Below are 25158 nucleotides of genomic sequence, written 5' to 3'. Positions count from 1 at the left end.
TTTCTTGGAGACCTGAAGTTATTTTCTTTTGTCAGCACATTTTTGATAATTGGTTGCTTTGTGCTTTCTGAACCTGATCATTTACAGCTCTGTAAATTGAAGCTTTATACAGTGACTCCAAGGATCAATGGCAGACGTTTTCTGAATGACCAATCTCTGAGTTCACATACTGTCATGTTACTAATTGTTTTTCATTTTGCTGAGTTCAATACGAAGGGATATTAATCAATACGACTTCTCCCAGTGGTTCCTATAAAAGTTATCTTTACCTGAGCCCTATGTATTCATAATGCTGTGACAAATGGGGGGCAGATATTGAATTTTCTTTCTTAATTAACTTCAAACTGAATTAAGTCTGAAAAGCTCTTTGGACAAGAACAAACTGAATTAATTAGTATTGTCTACCAGCCAACTGTCTTCTGTTTTGCATAAATGATGTAATATAATATTAATTGTCTTGCCCATACCACATCTGGATACTGAAAATATTTCTTTTCCTTAAAATTATCTTCTGAGAATGATAAACTATGCATATTCTACTGTGCTAACTGCATGTTTTTAAAAGGCAGGAGATAAAATGTTACATGTAGTCAGAAAAAGGAGATAAGGAGATTGTTAACAAAGAAATAAAATTTTGGGAAGCAGAATGCTTCCATTGTTCCAGCTTTCAGGTGGGGCATGTCCCATTGGTGTTCCTATTAAATCTTTCCATTTGAAGTTTAATGGAAGCAAATATGCAGTACAGTGACATGCAAAAGTATTTAATCCCCTTGAAAGTCATCATAATATTCTGCATGACAAAAGATTTCTACACATATTTATCAGTATTCTTAATATGAACTCTTATGCTTTAACAATACATTTCCAAAGTCAAAATAAACCATTTCTCTGTAGATATTTTTTTCTGTATGGCAAATTATGGTATCTTTCAAGGAAACTAAATACTTTTGCTTTCCACTGTATATAAATCTAACCAGTGTGCTGATGTGTATTCTGCAGGCTCTCTGGTTTCACCCCAACATCCAAAGACATGTGTTATGGACTTCTGGAGTTCTAATTTGGCACTGTATGAATGGCTGTAGGTGAAACTGAGAGCGGGACATGTGAGAGACATACACCCCATCCATGGATAGTTCATTATTTCTGCCCAGTGCTGTGGCATTAAGAAAAGGCATATGATGAGTTGTATGAGAGGTTGGACACTAAGGAGGGAGAAAAGGACCTGTACCGATTGGCTGGACAGAGGGACCGAGCTGGGAAAGATATGCAGCAGGTTAAGGTGATAAAGGATAAAGATGGAAACATACTCACAAGCGAGGAGAGTGTGTTGAGCAGATGGAAAAAGTACTTTGAGAGGCTGATGAATGAAGAGAACGAGAGAGAGAAGAGGTTGGATGATGTGTAGTTAGTGAATCAGGAAGTGCAACGGATCAGCAAGGAGGAAGTAAGGACAGCTATGAAGAGGATGAAAAATGGAAAGGCCGTTGGTCCAGATGACATACCTGTGGAAGCATGGAGGTGTCTAGGAGAGATGGAAGTGGAGTTTTTAACCAGATTGTTTAATGGAATCTTGGAAAGTGAGAGGATGCCTGAGGAGTGGAGAAGAAGTGTACTGGTGCTGATATTTAAGAATAAGGGGGATCTGCAGGACTGTAGTAACTACAGGGGGATAAAACTGATGAGACACAGCATGAAGTTATGGGAAAGAGTAGTGGAAGCTAAGTTAAGAAATGAGGTGATGATTAGTGAGCAGCAGTATGGTTTCATGCCAAGAAAGAGCACCACAGATGCAATGTTTGCTTTGAGGATGTTGATGGAGAAGTTTAGAGAAGGCCAGAAGGTGTTGCATTGCGTCTTTGTGGACCTGGAGAAAGCATATGACAGGGTGACTCGAGAGGAGCTGTGGTATTGTATGAGGAAGTCGGGAGTGGCAGAGAAGTACGTAAGAGTTGTACAGGATATGTACGAGGGAAGTGTGACAGTGGTGAGGTCTGCGGTAGGAGAGACGGATGCATTCAAGTTGGAGGTGGGATTACATCAGGGATCGGCTCTGAGCCCTTTCTTATTTGCAATGGTGATGGACAGGTTGACAGACGAGATTAGACAGGAGTCCCCGTGGACTATGATGTTTGCTGATGACATTGTGATCTGTAGCGATAGTAGGGAGCATGTTGAGGAGACCCTGGAGAGGTGGAAATATGCTCTAGAGAGGAGAGGAATGAAGGTCAGTAGGAACAAGACAGAATACATGTGTGTAAATGAGAGGAAGATCAGTGGAATGGTGAGGATGCAAGTAGTAGAGTTGGCGAAGGTAGATGAGTTTAAATACTTGGGATCAACAGTACAGAGTAATGGGGAGTGTGGAAGAGAGATGAAAAAGAGAGTGCAGGTAGGGTGGAATGGGTGGAGAAGAGTGTCAGGAGTAATTTGTGACAGACGGGTATCAGCAAGAGTGAAAGGGAAGGTCTACAGGACGGTAGCGAAACCAGCTATGTTATATGGGTTGGAGAGGGTGGCACTGACCAGAATGCAGGAGACAGAGCTGGAAGTAGCAGAGTTAAAGATGCTAAGATTCGCACTGGGTGTGACGAGGATGGATAGGATTAGAAATGAGTACATTAGAGGGTCAGCTCAAGTTGGACGGTTGGGAGACAAAGTCAGAGAGGCGAGATTGCGTTGGTTTGGACATGTGCAGAGGAGAGATGCTGGGTATATTGGGAGAAGGATGCTAAGGATAGAGCTGCCAGGGAAGAGGAAAAGAGGAAGGCCTAAGTGAAGGTTTCTGGATGTGGTAAGAGAGGACATGCAGGTGATGGGTGTAATAGAGCAAGATGCAGAAGACAGAAAGATATGGAAGAAGTTGATCCGCTGTGGCGACCCCTAACGGGAGCAGCCGAAAGAAGAAGAAGAAGCTGTGGAGTTAAGCTCTAGGAGAGGTTCAGCTCTGAAGTCCTCTTTCTGGAACGTCTCAGTCTATTACAGATCCTGTGCAGAAACCCAATTTTAGCTTCTTATTCTCAAGATCTCATTGTTCTGATCACTAGTCAGAACTTGTGACCATAAGTGATGATGGAGATGCAGACGGATCAGAAAATCGGAAGCTTCCTCTAAGGACTTGGCTGCTGTGTCACCTTCATGATCTAGTATGCAATGTGGCTGCCAGTGCACTGATTTGTTGGTCACCCTCACAGTCCGGTGTAATCTTGGCCATTAACAAAACCCTAATGTACTTAAACTCCTCCACTTGGGAACTACTGCTTATGCCTTACCTGAAGAGAACAAGCCAATGTTTTCCAGGAAAGGCCCATAACCTTAAATATGGAAGTGCTGATTCTCATCACAACTGCATCAAATTCAGCTTCAGACTTTTCCAGCACTCCCCTAAGAACACAGTCTGATAGGAAGCCATATCATGGAAACTGCACAGATGCAACCCTTAGATTCCCAGACTGGATACTCCTCAAGACTTGCCTCCACTGTGATATCCTGTCGGTGAAAGTCATGAACAGAAGGACAGAGCGGACAAGTTACACATGTCCAACTCCCACAGTAAATCGACTTGATACCATGTATGCTAACAAGCCCTCTGCCCCCAAATACAGGGACTAGATGACATGCAGCACTTGCCACAACACCCCATACACTTGTACCACTTTCTACAAGATATCAAACAGTCCATGGACATAAGCTTTTTTCAAGGGAAAATGCAAATATAGACAGGATAAAGAATCTCTCATGGATCCACAAATTTCTGCAAGGACAAAGCATTCATCCACAAATGTTAGAAAACTTTTCTTCACATCAAGATCCAACGACATGTGGAATAAAATAAAACTGTTATTTTAGAGAATCTGGGCTAATAGAATTGACAAGCAAAAATTAGATATGCAATTGGTTACGTTTCTGTTGTGTTTCCAGTTGGAGCAGAGGAGAGTGAAGTAACTCACTCATGGTCACCCATTGTCAGTAGCAGGATTCAAATCCACAACCTCAGGGTCAGAAGTCCAAATCATTAAGCACTCTGCCATAATACCTGCAAATGTCAGCATGTCCTTTGCTAGTCTAAGCTTTCTTTTTTAGCCTCGGCAGTTTCCTGTCAGCATAAGCTGTTTTACTCATAGCACATTCTGCCAGGGAAGTCATATAAGTCACATAATGTTCACTGTACCACAGCCAGGATGGAATCCATATTTCTCTTCTTGATCTGAGGTTCAGCTCTGATGCAGAGTCTCGGTTCTAATACACGGACACAAGCCGTTCACTGGGTGGCTCAGCAGTGCGAGGCCTTGGTAACACATCTCCATTTTTAAAAATAGAGACCACTGCCAAGCCTTTCAGACCCAAGGCACTGTTAATGCATTATACCAAACACTGAAAACCCATATTAGCTAAAGGTCCCCAAAACATTAAGTGCTTTCTGTAGTTCAGTATATCTCATGTCATCCTACAGCCTTGCCACAACTTAGCTGACTCTCTTCCCTCTGACGAATGTACAGTCAGAACCAGCTTTACTGGCCTGACACTGCCAGTACATTAATAATACAATAAAGATACCAGCATGGTTGGACAAGGATGCTGGCGCCTGACAGAAATGTATGTATGTTTGTTTACCAGCCCTTACCTGTGTAATTTTCACATTCTTTGCTGGGTACTGAGCTGCTGTATGATGATACCAAGTGATAAACTGGAATCCCATCCAGTGTTGATTTTTGCTTTGCATGATATGCTCCTCATATAGGCTGTGACTCCTTGCAACTCGCTAATTGAAAGAAAATCCGAAAATATATGGCTCCTAAATGTATCATTTGCAGTGAAATGGGAAGAAAGGATCCATACAGCAGTAGAACCTTATGTTTTAGTCAAATAAAGGCTAGACAAATGCAGGCAGAGGCCCATAGTAAAGAATTCCAATAAAATCTGTACATAAACAATAGAACCAATTCTGATTCTGCTTTCCTGTATTATTCTCTTTACATGTCTGTTCAAACAGCGTGTTTAAGTTTTGATAGCATCTAGCATGGACTGCTCAGCGTCTCATATTTAGACAATTTAGAAAAGAAAGTAAAGATTTTGAATCGAGCATTAATCTCCTTTGGGTGAACAGTAAATGTGTATGATTAGCCTAGAGGCTACAAGGCGCTGAGGCTGGATGGCGTGCCAGGTTTTCACCATTTTCATTACAATATTCATGAACAGCATACTGCAGTTTTAGCAGCTGGTGCAGAGAACTCATATTTTTAAAAAGATTCTTTTGCACAAATTAGTCATTGGGGAAATGTATGTTGCCTGTGAATCTGCAATATCTGATTAGTATGATGTGACAATTCTGCAGTATGCTCCTTATTATCATGGAAGAAGTAAGCAATAATTTACAGTGGTGTGAAAAACTATTTGCCCCCTTCCTGATTTCTTATTCTTTTGCATGTTTGTCACACAAAATGTTTCTGATCATCAAACACATTTAACCATTAGTCAAATATAACACAAGTAAACACAAAATGCAGTTTGTAAATGGTGGTTTTTATTATTTAGGGAGAAAAAAAAAATCCAAACCTACATGGCCCTGTGTGAAAAAGTAATTGCCCCCTTGTTAAAAAATAACCTAACTGTGGTGTATCACACCTGAGTTCAATTTTCGTAGCCACCCCCAGGCCTGATTACTGCCACACCTGTTTCAATCAAGAAATCCCTTAAATAGGAGCTGCCTGACACAGAGAAGTAGACCAAAAGCACCTCAAAAGCTAGACATCATGCCAAGATCCAAAGAAATTCAGGAACAAATGAGAACAGAAGTAATTGAGATCTATCAGTCTGGTAAAGGTTATAAAGCCATTTCTAAAGCTTTGGGACTCCAACGAACCACAGTGAGAGCCATTATCCACAAATGGCAAAACATGGAACAGTGGTGAACCTTCCCAGGAGTGGCCGGCCGACCAAAATTACCCCAAGAGCGCAGAGACGACTCATCCGAGAGGTCACAAAAGACCCCAGGACAACATCTAAAGAACTGCAGGCCTCACTTGCCTCAATTAAGGTCAGTGTTCACGACTCCACCATAAGAAAGAGACTGGGCAAAAACGGCCTGCATGGCAGATTTCCAAGACGCAAACCACTGTTAAGCAAAAAGAACATTAGGGCTCGTCTCAATTTTGCTAAGAAACATCTCAATGATTGCCAAGACTTTTGGGAAAATACCTTGTGGACTGATGAGTCAAAAGTTGAACTTTTTGGAAGGCAGATGTCCCGTTACATCTGGCGTAAAAGGAACACAGCATTTCAGAAAAAGAACATCATACCAACAGTAAAATATGGTGGTGGTAGTGTGATGGTCTGGGGTTGTTTTGCTGCTTCAGGACCTGGAAGGCTTGCTGTGATAGATGGAACCATGAATTCTACTGTCTACCAAAAAATCCTGAAGGAGAATGTCCGGCCATCTGTTCGTCAACTCAAGCTGAAGCGATCTTGGGTGCTGCAACAGGACAATGACCCAAAACACACCAGCAAATCCACCTCTGAATGGCTGAAGAAAAACAAAATGAAGACTTTGGAGTGGCCTAGTCAAAGTCCTGACCTGAATCCAATTGAGATGCTATGCCATGACCTTAAAAAGGCGGTTCATGCTAGAAAACCCTCAAATAAAGCTGAATTACAACAATTTTGCAAAGATGAGTGGGCCAAAATTCCTCCAGAGCGCTGTAAAAGACTCATTGCAAGTTATCGCAAATGCTTGATTGCAGTTATTGCTGCTAAGGGTGGCCCAACCAGTTATTAGGTTCAGGGGGCAATTACTTTTTCACACAGGGCCATGTAGGTTTGGATTTTTTTTTCTCCCTAAATAATAAAACCCACCATTTACAAACTGCATTTTGTGTTTACTTGTGTTATATTTGACTAATGGTTAAATGTGTTTGATAAAAACATTTTGTGTGACAAACATGCAAAAGAATAAGAAATCAGGAAGGGGGCAAATAGTTTTTCACACCACTGTAACTGTTCAGACGTGGATAAAGTCCGTTTTTTCTACTTTGAAATTATAATAATATTTCCATCAATTATTACATATTTACAAAATGTCTTACATCACAAGGCATTACAATAGAAAACAACACAGATTGCAAGAAAAAAAGAATGTAAAGGTAAACCCGTATACTGTACAGTACTGTACTGCTATGTCTCCCGCAGTGTTAGAATGTAAAATACAGATGTTACCGCTATATGTACTGTAATTCATGCAAGCACGTTTTCATTGCCAGAAGCCTTAGAAGGTGCAGGGCGTTTTGGCGGCATCTTGTGGCTTTAACCCTTAAACTGCCACATACTTGGGGGTTAATGCATCCCTGGACGCCAAATACTTTTTTGCTGCACTTTTTAAGTAAACATCACAATTCACAAAGAAAAGGTGAAATTTTAATGGAACACATTTTTTTTCATGCAAAGAGCATCACAATTATTGCAACACTGATCATTTTACACACTGCTAATGAACTGTAAAAACTATTACTAAAACTACTGGAACAATATGTACAAAGTGCAACTGACGCCATGGATGTAAATCACTGAGCCAACTGCACTTGAACTAGCTGCACGCAAACACACAGAGGTAAGCACTGATGATTGCAGGCTAGTCTAGTGCAGCGGCTCAATCCCAGGGACCGTGAGGCTGCAGTGCTGCAGGGGCCGACAGTGGTCATGAGCTGGCTGCTCAACGAATGTACGGAACTGACTGATCAGCTCCGGCATACTGGTAGATTTCAGTGGGAACCGACAACAACCGGTTGTGGCGTTCAATGAATGTACATCGCCAAATATACTCGGCTCCTACATGCTGGAAAATGGCACTGAGAAACAACTATAGCCGGTTGCGGCGGTTTAAGGATTAAGAAAAACAAAATGGAAAACACGAGAACACTCAGCTGGAGATGCGTCACAGGGCAGCAGTCAATCAGCAGCAAGGAGAAATGAATAACGCTGTAGCAATCCGGTGCCACTAAGATTCACACAGTCGAGAAGACGGTGATTTATTTATTTTTATGGTGGAGATTCCAGGGACGCACCCAGCCTTGACCCGACCCGCACGCACTCACAAACAGAGACAAAAACAAAGCAAACCGGTAATCAAACAGCAAATAAAAAATCAAATGAAAACAACGATACCACCCCTGTTCCCCTTATGGCGATTATACATTAAATACAACAAAGCACCAACAAAACACACACAGTAAAGTCCATGAAAAACTGCAACGGATGAAATGTAATGATGAAGATACAATAGATAGTCCAGAGGTCCGCATGTTGAATGGGAATATAAAGATAGTCCTACTGGTAGTTCCTGAAATGGTGAAGACGGGTGGACAGGTTCAGGAGCGCTCCTTTCTTCACAGGATGGCCATGAACCCACTTACAGTCCTCATGTACACAGGCAGACGGCAGACAATCCAGACCCCAACCACGAAACGATCCAGGACAAAACGAATAAGTACAGGTAACCCAACAGAAGGCAGGCAGAGAGACAGGAACTTGAAACACAAATTACAAAAACTTTTGTTTCTTTTAGTCACCGGCCCCCTTTTTAAAAGCTGACATCCTTTGACCCCAACTGCCCCTGCACCCTCAGCAGAAGACCAATCGGAGCCACTATAGGGACTGCTGGGAGTTACAGTTTCAAATTCTAGTAGAGTACGCTCTCGGATTGGCTACTTTCACCATCCCAAGCCACGTTTTCCTCTACAGTTGCTTCCTGTTCTCTCTACAGTACAGTATTGCCACGAAAAAAGCCATAAAAAATTGCGGAGGATATTTGCGGTTTCCGCTAACAATTATTAGATAGGTTCTAAGGAAAAATCCACGAACGAATGAGGCCGCGAACTCTGAACAACGTCTTCGCGGGGGTCTACTATATTACATAATGCTTAATAGATTAGTGCATGTACAATCAAATAGTTATATATGTCATTAAATTCATATATAAGTAACAATAGCTTCATTGATAAGTTACTAACAATCAGTACATATTGCTTCTCACATCTTTACAAAACATTTATTCATTGGAGCCGAGGGAACATGCTTCACAGGTTTTTTTTATACATTACCACATTTTAAAGTCATTTAAAATCATTTACTGTAAAGACACTAAATGAAACAATAGTGATTCAATATTTTTTATACTCATCGTTCAGAGGCTAATGTCACACACTGTTATGGCTCAGTTTTTATACTGATCACTGCCTGTGTCGTGTTTGTTTGCAGTGTCTTTATTTATAAGCTGATTTTCTCCCATATCCCAAAAACACCCCACTCATTACATTTGGCATTATACATTTTTAAGTACACTGGTGTGCAGAGCACAGGAAATGGATGGCAGAGTAATTGGAGAGACGTGCTAGTGTGATATGAATTAGCTTTCATCGTCTCCACTTATGATGTAAGAGTGCGAAAAAAAGTCGTCGGACCTGGAACACAGTGGCTCTCTGGGGTGTCTGCTTCCCTTCTTCCTGATCTTTTATTAAATGGCTCGTCTGTATTTATAGATCATACTGGATTTGTTTCCAAGGGGGGCATTTTTGTACAAGTGCAATGCCCATATAATCTCTAGTGGAGCTCAGCTGCCTTGAAGTTCCTAGTTTAAGCAGGATGGGTGGCCTCACATCAGTCCCCCATTTCACCCCTCTAATGATCATAGGAAAGTGATATTTCCTGTACTTAACAGGCCTATTGCTCTCTGGTGAGTCATTGATGATAATAGCCCACCAGAGAATTATGTACATGAGTTTGCGGCATGTACTCTGAGTGAATTGTTCATCATCTTGGTCAAGAACTGGCAGGATTCAAAGATCAAATAATAAGTACTCTTTCAAAATAGCATTTTTGTGACTTCAGCTTGGTGTGTGTTTTCCCTTTTCTTTCAATAATACATGTGCAGAATTGCAGCCATGTTAACCCTTATCAGTATTAGCCATTTGAATAACAGTACAGTTGCTTAATCTTTAGTGTCAAATCTACTGGATTATTATGGTCTACAAGGCGAGTCTCTGCTATGTGCTCTTCACTTGTGATGTCAGCTCTGAATTCAGCATTCACCATCAGTGATATTTATCCATCCATTATCCAACCCGCTATATCCTAACACAGGGTCACGGGGGTCTGCTGGAGCCAATTCCAGCCAACACATGGCGCAAGGCAAGAACAAATCCCCGGGCAGGGCACCAGCCCACCCCAGGGAGTGATATTTATGTCAAATCAAAATTTCCAAAATGTATGCCTTTCTTGAAAGTACCACACAGTCAACAAATTAAACGTTTTTATATTATTGGATTAAATGGTTTACATGTGTTGTAAAATAAAGGTGGCATAAAAACATCTGATCAGGACTGTTGTATTGATTGGCCAATGCAACACAGGACCCAGTATGGTAAGAGGAAGGGGAAGGCTTGCAAGAAATCTCCCAGTCAGTAGATGGCAGCATTTGACTCTAGTATGGGACTTTAGAGTAATGCTTGTTGTAGGAGACAGATGAGGAAGATGTCAGGATGCCTGTTTTATTAAACAAATGTGAGGTGCAATTGCAGAGGTGATTACAGAGGGTACAGCAATGTAGTTACAGCAGGGAGTGAGGGGAAACGTCGTGGTTAGAGTTGGGAGAGCAAGTTCATGGGGCATCACACCTTGGACATAATAACAATGTCTGCTAGACATATTATGCATTAGCAAGTTTTTTTGCCCATGCTTAAGTTTATTTTTGTTTGTCTGACATTTGTGTTGTTTTGAATAATTATTTGTCACGTGCCTCTTAGTTTTATGTAATTTTTGTTGTTATTGTGATATTTAAATATTGTTTAATTATTATTTTTTTTTTTTTGTAATTCACTTTGAGTATATTCCTTGTGTTTTTTGGATGGATACCTAAGAGGCGGACCCACCTTGATGTCACTGCTGAAGGACCACCCTCAGTCTTTATATTTGAAGCTGGGGAGTTGGTCCTTTGGTGGTTCATTAATAATCAAAGAGTGCTTCATTCCGAGTATTGTCTTCTGGTTTCTGACTTTTTTTTTGCTTGTATTTCTGACTTTGATTTTGGATCTTGTATTTGGAATTGTTTGGTGTGTTTTGCATTCCTAGGCAATCAGTGCTGCCTCTTTCTGTTTTCACTTCTTTCTGTATAACTGATAAATATATCTTCATTTATAAAGATTTTTTTTGGACTTCTCACTAGCCAAAGGTTTTATGGCTCCACTCCCTTTTTTTGTTTTTTAAATACTGCTTGAGACATTTAAAATATATTTTTAACTTTAAAAGCCAGTTCCCCTTTTGAGGTCTGTACATGCAGATGACTTTCTGTGGAATTTAGGAGCTGGCTGCCTAGGGGTGAGGCTATAACTGAGTAGGCTAGTGAAGGTCCTAGCCTGCTATGTGGGATTTCTAGGAGGCCTCACAGGCTTTTAGCTATATTTGTGTGTTCTAATCACAACAGTATCCACTTTGGATTGTCCATTCACCCATCTGTTCTTTCCTTTATTGTGCTACATGAAACCAGAACCTATACTAGCAACTTAATGGGTCAGTTTAAATCTCTCCATTAACATAGCCTATGGATTGTTGGGTTTTTGGAATAAAACCTAGAATATCTGAAGAAATTACTTACAGACACAGTCAAAATATTTATAGACAAAAGCCAAGCTGAAATCTGACCTGGGACTTTGGAGCTGTGAGATAGCAGCAGTAATTGCTATGTCTCTGTCACATTCCTAACAAGTCATTCATCCCCCTCTTTTTTTCTACTTTTGTCTTTTTTTTTTTTTACATTTTCCTTACAGTGAATGATTCATATCAAATCAAACACCTCCTCCTCCTCTACCTATCTAGAGAGCAGGAGGAAGAAAAAGTGTTAATATAAAATAGTCACCCCAAAATAATAAAATAAGCAATATGTTAGCAATTGTTCAAAATGTTTGATTAATTTATGATAACTGTGATAAATTCTTCCCAGATTCTAAAGAACTTTTGAACTGCCTCTCACAAAGTGAATTTAATTTGCTCTTATTTGAAGTAAAAATGGCAACTCTTTTTCCATTGTATTATGGTAGGATGGTTAGGATTCTTAGACATGACAACAGTAGCACAGTGTGGTAGGAATGTAGTATAAGATATCGCAAAAGATTACTCATTCGTTATCACTGGATCTTTCTGTAAACAGGTCTGACAGATGATTTTGAACTATATGAATTTCAGGGTTGTTTAGTAAACATCTTACTATTTTATTCTAGTTAGAGCAGAGCACTTCGGATGCTCACAAATATGATCTTCATCCATGTACCGTACACCGAGTTTCACACAAGATGAGGAAGAGTACATTTTATCCAGAGCTGACTCCATTCATTACCTGAAAATCAAATTGATTGAAAATTCTCGGTCACAATGCTGTCTAAGAATAGAGTGCACTTTGTTGAAAACACTGGTATAATTTGGAGATAGCAACTAAATCTGTATCACTGTTAGAAAGCATAATTTACACAGCAGGTAGTGACTAAAGGTTAGGAAAGCTTGGCAGACTGCTTTTATCAAAGACTCTGATTTGCATGTATTAGAATGTTTTGATAGAATCTTACATTTGAGGAACAGATAGTCAAACGTATTGTTCATGTACAAATATCCAATGGTCTCAATACCCAGCATATTCTGTGTATTAAATACTTTTCAGATGACATAAATGAAAGGTTTTCTTGCATGGATACATCTATTCATCTATCCATCTTCATAACCCACTTATCCATTGCAAGGTAACAAGGCAGCAACAGCAACACTTGGACAAGGCACCAATGCATCTCAATGTGAACACACACACATATATCAGGGGCCAATTTAGCATTGCCAGTCCAAGTGATCTGGAAATGACATGCAAACTCCATGTCGGTAGCACTCAGGATATGAACCTGTCTTCTTGTTGTGAAACAGCAGTACTACTACTGCAACACCCTGCAAGGAAGCAATTGACAGTGTTGTCAGTCGAGGGAAGGACAAGACTTGAATGAAAATGTTGAGGTACCAGCCAAGCCACCTCATTTACTTGTGAATAAAAAAAAAAACTGAAAATAACAGGTCCAGATAGTGCATAGGGTTAACAAAACAATTTTTAGCTGTTGGCTTTGAAATAAGAGAGCTCTGTAGAGAGGTCCAGTCACAGGGATGAAACTCCATAATACGGGTAAGATATCTCCTGAATGAGACGCCACCTTTCAGGAGCACCTCACTTTCATGGCTCCCAGACCTGAAGGGACATGGTTAATTGCCCTCAGTAGGTATCTTCTCGTAACTGTGGGTGATAAGAGAGATACAAGATTTAGCGATTGCACCCTCTGGTTACCCGGAGTAGTGGTGCTTATCTCAGACGAGCCTAGAAGGTGACCCCCTGACATACATGCATAACCATCAGTAATATGTCAGTCTGTGAATGTCCCCTACACTGGTACAGTATTCTAAATCATTATTTCTCAAGTTTTTTCATTATTTCTCCTCTCCACTACTTCGCATGTGTCTTCATGACTCAACAAAGGTGGGGGGATTCCCCTTTGGTGAATCGAGCATGATCGTTAGAGCTTGGGAGCAGGTAGGGGTATTCCCTCTTGATGAATCAAGTGTGATCACCACCATGATAAATGAAGCTCAGTGTTGGAGATTGATGGTAATCACCACAGCCATGACCTACTGGCATTATAAACAACAGCAACTCGAGACCCATTGGTGGCAACCCCACTGGTTTAGAAACATTGTTCAGAAGAATCGCTGTCCCACTGGATTTCGGTTTAGCTGCCGTAATTCATGGTAGCTGGTGCTGAGAGCAAAGCATACAATGAGGGATTAGTGCAAGGGTTCTTCTTCATGACTTTCCAAGTGGGTACAAGTTGATGTCTGTCTGGTTTCTCTTATAGTCTTATAGTGCATTTTCAGTCCAGGAAGAGATTTGAATTTTAGATGGTGCCCTGCCAATCTTTGAATTTGAATTCTGAAGAATTCATTTTTTTTTTATCCATGGCCACTTTGTATTTCAAGTGAACAAAGCTAGAGTTGTATTGAGTTTCCTTGAAAATGGGTTTGTTGACAATGTATTGGAGTACACATTGTATAACAATTTTAGGAGGAAATTCTTTTTAATTCTCTCAACTATTGATTGATTAAGAGATAACTAATTGATAAGGTCCAGTTTTACACTTTTCACAAGATTGCTAAAGCTACATTTAAATAGATTATTTCAGTATATTGTTGTTTAATTATCATTCTTAGGTATGCAGACTGTTATGATACAGTTTAATGATATTGACCTCCAGGGCTATTCAGGGGACACAATATGCTGTGTGAGAAATTCTTCAATAAAGAATAAAGCATTCACAAAAACAAAGACAAAGTAGCAAAATAAATGATCAAAAAACCACAGAGGTAACATTTGACAATGTTTATATTACAAAATGGCGTTTTTATACAATTGTATTGTGGGAATAGGAAATGGTTGGCAGGAGGTGACGTTGCAACAGGAAGTGGAAACAACGTTGTTCGATGAAAACCGGAAGTGATATATTTTGGATGCGTCGGAAATGCCGTCATCTCACATGACCGTAAGTGACGTCGTAGTGGCCATTTTGGAACCCGGAAATGGTATTACAGTGGACCCTTGACTTACGAACTCAATTCGTTTGCGAGGGCTGGTTGTAACTCAAGTTGGTTGTAAGTCAAGACTATTTTTCCCATAAGAAATAATTTAAATACGCATAATGCGTTCCAAACCTCCCACACCAACACTTACTTAACCTTTTCATAATAAAAAAAGGGTTGTATAATGTGCATAATTTACCAAAACACCAATAATTTTTCTAATGTACTAACCAAAAAGTTATAAAAAGTGTCTAGCCTACCAGAAACAACAATTTCATACTGTACTCACCATTTAATTTGACATCTTTGGGCTGCAGGAAGGGAGGAGGAGGAGGAGAATGAAATGGAAGGTGGTTATTGTTTGGAAGGAGCCTCCTTATAAAAATCTTTTCTTTGTAAAATTGTTGAGATGGTGGATTTCGACATGCTGTACATATTAGCGAGATCGGTCACACAAACACCACTCTCATATTTCCGCACGATTTCCTTCTTCGTTTCAATTGTGATTGCTTTCTTTACCTTCGTTACCTTTTCTTCCTTCCTTAGCAATTATCGAAATAAATTTATATAAATCACTGCACTGACCGAAATTACATCCACAAACACATGTATGTGGGCTGCGACTGACGCTTACGAACACTCTTGGCTGTTTGTTTACAATCACACAAGCGGATACACGTGACCGCATTCAGGTCGTAACGCAATATGTTGGTCGTAAATCAAAGCAAAAATTTTGGTTGTAAATCAAGTTGTTCGCATGTCAGGCCGGTCGTATATCAAGGGTCGACTGTATTTATTTTTCTACGGTTTTCCTGTGGAGAGAAGAGATTCCGGTAAGTACCACGTGACCACCCTTCATCTCGCAATGTTTCACTCACCTTTAGGCTTTTTGACTGCCTCCTAATCGCACGTGTGTGACAGCTGTTATTAGAATTAATCTTGAACCCTAAACGTTTGTGGAAGTCTCCTGGCATATTCGGTATATTAGACGTATAGATTGTAGCAGTAGAAGCGTGGAGCCACCTCTAACACCCTCAGGTACCACTCCAGACACTGGATAAAAGTCCAAGACTTCTTTATTTTATAATTAAATAGTGCACAAAGCACCCTCCACTCCACACTCATAAACTACAATAAACTCTTCCAAATCACTAACAATACCAATCCTCCTCGCCCAGACACTTCGCCACCCTACCTCCCAGCTCAGCTCGACGTCTGGGATTTCCCATAGTCCTTTTATAGTCCTCATCCGGAAGTGTTTCACCCTCTTTGTCCACGTGACTAGGAACACTTCCAGGTCATATAAAAACTCTTCTTCACCCCGGAGGCACGTCGTTTCCTGTCATGTGATCATGACGCACCTCCGGGTTATAGGGCACGTAAGAGTCCGACAGCCTCCCTACAGTGACTCCTGGTGGCCCCCATGGTATCCAGCAGGGCTGTGCATATAAACTACAGAGTCCATGATGCCCTGCTGGAATTCGGGGCACGTCCACGCTGCTGGGAGAGCTCCTCCTGGCGGCCTGGGGGTGAGGGCCGGAGTAGAAAGCCGGCAATCCTTCACAAGATTAGTAATATAATATTCCATGTCATCTGTATAAAAATGTCCTTCCCTTCACTAAAAATTTTCTGAATTCATTCATTTTCTGAATCATCTTGTAAGGGTCCAGGGTCTTGTAAATTATGAGTTTGTTATCATTTTTGCTTAGGTTCACTGTTGCCTCCATCATTTAGCTATTACTCTTATTCTTCTGAGATGGTTTGATTAATACGGACTTGTATCTATTGGATTAATTAACATAAAGAGACGATATATATTTATAAAGAGCTAAAAATGTTGGAAATTTCTATCCTTGGAATTCATTTACAAAGCAGATAGGGGTGAAGATTGAGAAAGTTTTTATTTAAAGACTTGGATTTGCAGAGACTTTAGAAATTGCTGTCTTTTAAAAATAAAAAGATGAGTAAAGAGCCAACATAAAGCATAAATGGCTTAAAATGGTTAAACTAAATGTTACATGGTGACGATGGCCTGTGTTGCTGTTAAAGACAGCACAGTACACAAAGAACAGAGCTTATTCTATAAAACGCTTTTAATTGCTTTCTAAAGCAGCACAGCAATTTAAAATTCAATTCAATTATAAAATATAAAAAATAATAAACAGAAACGGTACCAAAAGCAAGCCGAGAACCAAGCAGTAATTTAAGCAAATGCAATGTGAGAGATGAGTGCATAGCCTGCATTCGAATGGAATCAACATTAAAGTAAATTAGTCTCTGAATAAAGACATCTAACACTTAAAACGTAGGTACCATTTTCTTCCTTTTCTCTTTTTCAATCTCAAGGACAAACTTCTTTTTAAATCTCGCATTTGTTTTAGCTGTCTTACTCATGATTGTTGTTTTATAATATTTATGGAGTCATTCAGGGTTTCTTTACAGTTATGTTCTTAATTTCGTACACTTACACTTTGGTTATTTTATTCACTATTATGCTTTGTTCTCATCTTTGTAGGGTCAGTGTTCCCTTTATTGCAGCCTTTGCAATGTGTACACTCACTTTTGAACCATTCAGTTTCACTTTCATATTAGGAAGATAAATGTGAACTTGCAATGCTTGTCACTGAAAGATGATGAGGCTGCACTGACACAAAAATAACAGTCATTTGAGTGCTACAGTCAAGACCACTCTTTCTGCAGTCCCCAAACCTGACCAACTTAGTGTAGTTCAAATAAAGTATTGAATGGCACCCTACTATTAGATGGACCACTTCCGCAATAAGGATTCACTGTTTGTTTTCGGGAAATTAAATCTATTATTGCCACATTGTTTCGACTTCGGCCTTTCATTCATTGGCCCTTCATCTCCATTTGGATTCTCACATCTATTCTTAGTTGAGCGTCTGGCCAATTGAAGGCATAGAGTCTTAAACCAAGCAAAGGCTGCAAATAGCATTTAATAAAGATGGATTTGAATGGCTAGATGTGGAGACATAAATGAGTAAGCAGAAGGGCTGGAGAAGTGCTTATGCTTAGGTAAAAAAAGGCCAAATTGAAAATAATCTCTAATTTTTGTTATTAATAGCTCAGCTTGGAAATATTTTTTTTCAGTTTTCACAGATGCATGCAGACACACAGTTCCAGCTAACTTCATCATATCATAGAAAAGACAATAAGGCAAAGTAAAAGTGGAAAAACAAATCTTAAAATCCAAAGGATATTAAAATAAGCACTTGATAATGTACAAATCGTTATACATTAATCCATACTTAGTCAGAACCCACTGAATGTGGAGTCACTATCAAGTACTGAATCAGCGTCTGCAGTGTGCTTAAATGGGCTTCAGGTGGCACCAAAAATTGGAGGGCACAAACCAAAGGAAACTTGAAATGACAGCAAGTTGAATATGACTTGTTCTACACACCTTCCTTTTCATTCCATGAAGCAATGCAGGTAGTGTGTTTAGAGGGACTGATCGAGTGTCCTATGTGTGGATAGATTGCACCAGCGTAAACTTGTTTTGTATTGCACTGTGGAGGGGACTGAGCCTCATATAGGAAGAGTTTATTTTGGCTCACTTTGGCTGTTTTCATGTCAGTGTGTGGAGGCATCACATGATCGCAAATATAGCGCAGCTGACCTCACAATTGCAACGATATTATTACATTTAGCAAGCCCACCTTGCGTTATTCCTCAGCTTTTACTGTCTGTCTATAGTGAAGTTTGTTTTAAATTCAAGTATGCCGTTGTGCAAGGTTTATGCTTTTGATTTTGACTTTCTTTTGCTCCTGGCTTACAGTTAAAATCTTGAGCCCTTTTGATATTGGTATGATCTCACATATTGGACCCTTACCTGGTTTGACCACATCTCTGTTTGTGCTAACCATCGACTGGTTACTTGAAATCTCCCAACAATCTTTTTGCATGTTGAGTGTGCCAATATCCTAATACTGAAAGTGTAATATAATGAGCAGAGAACCTCCAAACCAGCCATCCACTGTGGTTTTTTTTTTTGGACGGCTCGCTGTTTAGAGCGGCAGTAAGATGGTGGAGGATTCGTGTTACTGTAGTGCTACAGACAGGAAAGCCAATGTAAGCTTTTATAGGTCTGCCATTGCCTTTTTGTAGTGAACACCATTCTAAGGTCCTTTCCAGGCACAGTACAATTTATTTAACATGGCAGGGGCATGCCACATGACTTGAAAACAGTGAAATTGAACTTGTAGCTCTTCTGATTTACAGTCCAGTGCCTTGATGACTAGGCCACACTGCCTGCTGATTGATGCTGCCACTTTCTATCAAAAGCACAATGTAGACTCTGAGAGACTTAATTTAATGTAAATTGCTTTGTAAAGAAGTGTCTTAGGGTGGTCTTCTGCGATATGAATTGCTTTGGTAAATGCCATAGTCAGTCAGTCATTCATTAAATTGAGAATGTGACGGCAAGACGCTCAAGATCAGAACTGTTCTGGTGTGTTATCCCATGATAATCAGTATACATGTTTGTTTTTAGGATACCCATCTTGAGTCGCTAGGTGCTAAAACGCATGGGTGGAGCACGCTATTAAACAGCCTTTCTCACTGATCCTAATGTTTGTTATAAAGCTCTTTACAGAGATCCATCATTGCATTAGAGACTAGTTATTAAGGGAAATTACTATATTCCACACCCATAGACTCATTGCATAAATAAGCCTAACTGCTCCACCCTTTTTCATTGTTAAGAAGCAATTAGATGCAGGAAGCTCGACATTTTCAAGTGGGCATTCTAGAAATGAGCATGTGTTCTTCACAGTTGTCAAAAAGCAATGGGTTTGAACTGTCACGCTTCACGTATTTTGTATGACCTACATGCCGAATTCATCTTCTCCTTCACTGTTGATTGCTTTGTAAAATCCTTGGTCCTATTGCTTGCTTAAACATGGTACATCAAATAAAAGCAGAACCATTAATTAGCAAAGTTACACACACCACGTAAAATAAACATTGACTGACTGCGTGGTTGAGATCTTTGTGCCTGTGCTACTGTGAAAACCGCTGTTGTGTACTTGAGAGTCCAGTTTGGTTTGTTGGTGTGTCCCATAGCCCACTGTCTACACAAAACCCAGGTAAGGTGCAGCACTGACTGCACCAACAGGTGTCATTACTGCATCAGGAGTACATAGTGTCTATACAGTTTGTGATAAATCACTGCACATATGGCTCACAGCAAGTCCTATCATTCACATGCCAGTGCGAATTGGCAACACAAGAGACAGCAGTGAGGGGAATAGCATGTGCTGGCTGGCAGAATGCCTTAACAGCTTACAAGGTGAGTGTGCTTGAGATAGGTGAACCCTACCATGCACAAAAACATCTGCCCTGACGTGTGGGAATTCAGCTAGTAAAAAACTGGAACGTGCAGATGACGCAGTACAAGAATCAAGGAACAGAGAATGGTATGATGATCAGTGTCCACTCGTAAAAAACACAGAACCCTGATGGCAGCTGCAGCAGAAGCAGGTAGTTTGTGTGTTTTGATCCACTTGGCCTTTACTCAATCCTGTTATGTGAAGAGGCACAAAACCAGTAAAGACTGTTTTGTAAATGGCTTCATTGTCGTGTTCACTGTCCATACTTCTGTTTAACTAATGCAGTTAATCCTGATTCACACCATTGCTGTTTAGTCAGTGAAGGCAAAATATAAAATAATAAGTGAGTAGCTCTGAGTCCTACATGTTGAACTAAATCCTTTCAGCTAAAACTAAATAATTTGAAATCAATTCTGTACAGTTCTGTTTGAAGACCAGTTTTATTTTTGTGTTGTCCTGCTGCAGTGCTCACTATCTGAGGAAACTTAGTAAAGTGAAGACTAATTGATTTGATTGATCAATAATAATGGAAGCATGTCCTCCATAATGTAAGGTGTCCATTGTACTCCATAATGTTTGGAACAATGACATATTTTTTCTTGATTTACTCCTCTGCACATTGCAGACTTTCATTTAAGGGGATCTGCATACATTTCAGTCACACTTTGTACACATGACAAGACTTTTTCAACATTCAAGGCACCATAATGCTTGGGACAATTGGTGTCACAGGTGTTTGTGATTCCTCAGATGTGTTTCATTGCTTCATAAGATACCTCGGCTTGCTTCTACCCTTTGGAGACTGTAGTTTCCAACATGAGGACAAGAGCTGTGCAAATGAAAGTCAAAGAAGCAATTATGAGGCTGAAAAACAAGAACAAAACTATTAGAGACATCAGTAAAACCTTAAGATTACCTAAATCATTCTTAAGAAGAAATAACACACTGGTGAGCACAGCAATCACAAAGGGACTGGTAGGCCAAGGAAGACCACCACTGCTGATGACAGAAGACTCCTCACTGTGGTAAAGAAAAAGCACCAAACACCTGTCTGACAGATCAGAAACAGGCTTTAAGTGCAAATATGGACCTGTCAGAGACGACTATCTGCAGAAGGTGTCATGAACAGAAATACAGATGCCACACTGCAAGATGCAGACCACTAGTTAGCCACAAAAACAGGGTGGCCAGATTCCAGTTTGCAAAAAAGGACTCAAAGAGCCTACAGAATTCTGGAAAAAGGGTCTTGTGGGCAGACAAGGCAAAGAATAATTTGTGTCAGAGTGATGGTAAGAGCAAAGTATGGAGACAAAATGGAACTGCCCAAGATCCAAAGCATTCCACCTTATCTGTTAAACATGGTGGTGAGGACTGTTATGGCTTGGGCATGTATGGCTGCCACAGGTACTGGCACACTTCTCTTCACTGATAATGGAACTGCTGACAGCAGTGGCACATAGAAGCATCTTTTCTGCTTGAGTTCAAGTAAATGCCTCCAAACACACTGGACAGCACTTCATCCTACAATAAGATAATGATCCCAAAAATACTGCTAAAACAACAAAGGAGTGTTTCAAAGCTAAAGGAATGGAAATTTCTTGAATAGCCAAGCCAGTCACTCAATTTAAATCCAATTGAGCAGGCCTTCTGTTTGCTGAAGGGAAAACTTAAGGGGACAAGCCCCTAAAACAAGCAGGAGCTGAAGATGGCTGCATTAGAGGCTTGGCAGAGCGTCACCAGAGAAGATCCTCAGCACCTGCTGATGTCTGTGAATGGCAGACTTCAAGCAGTCATTGCATGCAAGGAATATGTGACAAAGTCCTAATATGATGCCTTTAATAAACCTACCATTGCTATGTCCCAAACATTAGGGTACCGGGACCATGTGGAAAAAGGTTTGTCATTTCTATATGATGTGACCAAAATGTATGCAATGTGCACTTTAATCACATCTGAATTGTTTGAGTTGAAATTTTACAATTGGAGCAGAGGGTTAAATCAAGGAAAAATGTATCTTTGCCCCAAATATTATGTGAGGGCACTGTGTGTACAGTATACTGTATATGATGAGCTCTTTCCATCCAGCAATTACACTCTGTTGGGCATTTTCAGTGTTAAGGTTTGTAACACGCCATCTATTGGAGTGTATTTTGTACTGCATGCACTAAAAATGCTTTTCCTTTTCTTATTTCAGCATACTGAGCATCACAAACGTTACGAAATGGTCACAGAAAAACTGACACTGTAATTTCATTCAAGTCCATTAAACATTTTGGTGATCTGCCCTCATTAATGTAGCAAAATGAAAGGAGGAAGAAATCACATAAATAAATAAATAATAAATGATTATTTAATCTGCGGTGGGTTGGCATCCTGCCCGGGATTGGTTCCTGCCTTGCGCCCTGTGTTGGCTGGGATTGGCTCCAGCAGACCCTGTTTTCGGATTCAGCGGGTTGGAAAGTGGATGGATGGATGATTATTTAATTAACGGCAATAACAAGAGCATACTTGATTCACCAGGATCTGAGTTTGAGACCTGCACTGTCAGACCATCGGCTACACCCCTTTGTGTGACACTCAGTTCACTTGAATGGGATTAGTGCTTCCTCTATCAGTCTTTTTATTTTGTCATTTTTTTCCTACATAAAATTTCGTATATCAGGTTATAATTTTAGTTATATATACCATCTGTTGGAATGAAAAATGCAATGCATTTTATTAGTACACATGACAAACAAATTGGAATGATAAATGCTTACATGGATAACTAGAATTAATGTATGCTCAGTCACACTATGTACAGTAACAAAGAAATGGAACATAGTTTTTTTTTTTTTTTAAACATTTTAAGAATAACACTTTAAATAAACTTTGATTTTTCTATTTGGCACTTTGTGATGATCCTTAATTACAAAATCAAAAAGTATATTTAACAAATTAATTGTATGGTAAAATCCTCATTTGTGACCAGCTTAGTAACCGATAATGTGAGCGAGAAGTGTGCTATATGCAAATACAATGAATTGAATTTTATTTTATACCATAATGCAGGATTTAATAATGATTTCACATTTTAAGTGTCAACCTAAAATGACTTTCAAGAAGTATAATCCTGTGGAATTGCAACATTAATTTTGCTGAAATTAAAAATTCACTGCCTGAGGTAGCCCTCTTTGTTTTGACTCGTACTGTCATCTCGAGCAGACCCTCCAGCTCAACCCCCAATGACCTTCACTGCTGCCTCTCAGCCCCTCTAGTGGCTCGCGCAAAGGCTACATGAGCCTGCCTGTCAATCCGTTAACAGAAAGGACAAATGGAAGTAGGGAGCCCCGTTGAGCAGCTACTGTTGAATATGACATGTGTAGTAGAATCAATTTAATAAAGCGCCTCTGAGAAGACTAGAAATGTTTGTGAGTTCTGTTTAGTGCTGAATATAGAAGGCGTTACACGAAAAGGGAGGTTAGTTGATTGCTTTTATAAAGTGCTATGCAGCAGCATGTCCCTATGATTAGTGAATTGTTGCAGCACACATTAGGAAAGACGCTATATAAAATACAGAATGATAGTTTGATTTTGTATGCCTGTTTGTAACAATACTAGAAGAACGAAAATAAGAGAAATAAATAATCTGTATTGATACTGTATCAATTGACTGCATTATCTAATGTTCTCCCACAAGCCCTCATTATGACAAGCACTATACTTTGAAGTATATTCATATAAATATCTTTTTGACATCAAAATGTGCTGTAAAAAACTACCATCAAAAGAGCACTTTGCAAGAATCTTCTCAAAGAATGATACCATATAACAATGAAGAATTAATGCTTTTTAAAGTGTTTTGCAACATCGCCTGCTGCCATTTTCACATCAAGATGACTTGTAAACACTTTGTCAAAGTGCAGAAAAAAAAATACTAAAAAAAAAAAAATTGGGTTTGAATCCCAACAGAAGGTGGCGTTCTCAAACGATCCTCAAACCAAAAAAATGCTAAGGAAGTCAGAAAGGTTTTATTTTATTATAAGAGTAAACTACACAAGGGGGGGTAAAATGCAATGAACAGACAATAGTTGACATAAAAATAAGAACCTTTTGCCACTGGTGGGCCTTACTCTGCAGAACTTGCACCCCATCTAACAGGTCAGGTGTCTTCTGAATTTTCTCACCAACATACAAAAATAACAACCACTCCTTTGCCACAGCCTGATCTACCTCTGGCCTACCTTCATCACACCAGTAAAGCTCCTTCTAAGTCTCATCCACCCAACTTGGAGTGACTGGATAGACAATACAATACAATTTATTTTTTGTATAGCCCAAAATCACATAAGAAGTGCCGCAATGGGCTTTAACAGGCCCTGCCTTTTCACAGCCCCCCAGCCTTGACTCTCTAAGAAGACAAGGAAAACTCCCAAAAAAACCTTGTAGGGAAAAATGGAAGAAACCCTGGGAAAGGCAGTTCAAAGAGAGACCACTTTCCAGGTAGGTTGGGCGTGCAGTGGGTGTCAAAGAGAAAAGGAGTAGATACAATACAATACACAGAACAAAACACAAGTAATCCTCAATACAATATAATACTGCGATAGAAATATTACAAGTACAGAGCAGAATTTAACAGTAGATGATATCACATAATATGATTTGGATTTGAATAGACCACCTCAGGGATAAACTCAGGGGTCAGAGGTGGCTTTTGGATTCCCTGGGGCCATTGTTCTAGAGGCCCTGGGTGACCTGCTGTCCTGATCCACAGGTCTTAAGTAAAGGGGATGACAAAGTTGAGGTTATCAGAAACCTTTATTACATCTTGGAGAATCCTGCTCTGTTACACAATCCCCGCTCTGCATCTATACTAGATATTAATATGGGAATGAGTATCTCCAGAACCCTTCTCCCAGTGAAAAGGTTCTCCTGCTGATTGTGACACAGTACTAAATTCTAAACATTGTCCATCATGTCATCCTGCAGTCCAACTCCTCTCCTATATATCATACTATTTTCAGTTCCCCTGTTTTGGACTGGGACACCATTCAAACTATAAAAACAGATTTTCCTGAAGGCTGTGGAGTAATAGAATAGAACAGAACAAAACGCTTTTTATTGTTACTGCACAGATGTACAAAAAAATATTAGTGTGTCCTCTGAATAGTACATACAATATTATAAT

General features: G+C 39.8%; 1 protein-coding gene across 2 annotated transcripts in view; it reads left to right on the top strand.

The window, feature by feature from the left end:
- Positions 1 to 25158, top strand: part of si:dkey-97m3.1 (fatty acyl-CoA reductase 1) — a 316542-nt gene that overhangs the window by 166817 nt on the left and 124567 nt on the right. The gene's annotated exons all lie outside the window — the stretch shown is intronic.

This window comes from Erpetoichthys calabaricus, chromosome 1, assembly GCF_900747795.2.
Source record: "Erpetoichthys calabaricus chromosome 1, fErpCal1.3, whole genome shotgun sequence".
Taxonomy (NCBI): domain Eukaryota; kingdom Metazoa; phylum Chordata; class Cladistia; order Polypteriformes; family Polypteridae; genus Erpetoichthys; species Erpetoichthys calabaricus.
Note: the sequence above shows the minus strand (reverse complement) of the source record. Positions and strands in the feature narration are given on the sequence as shown.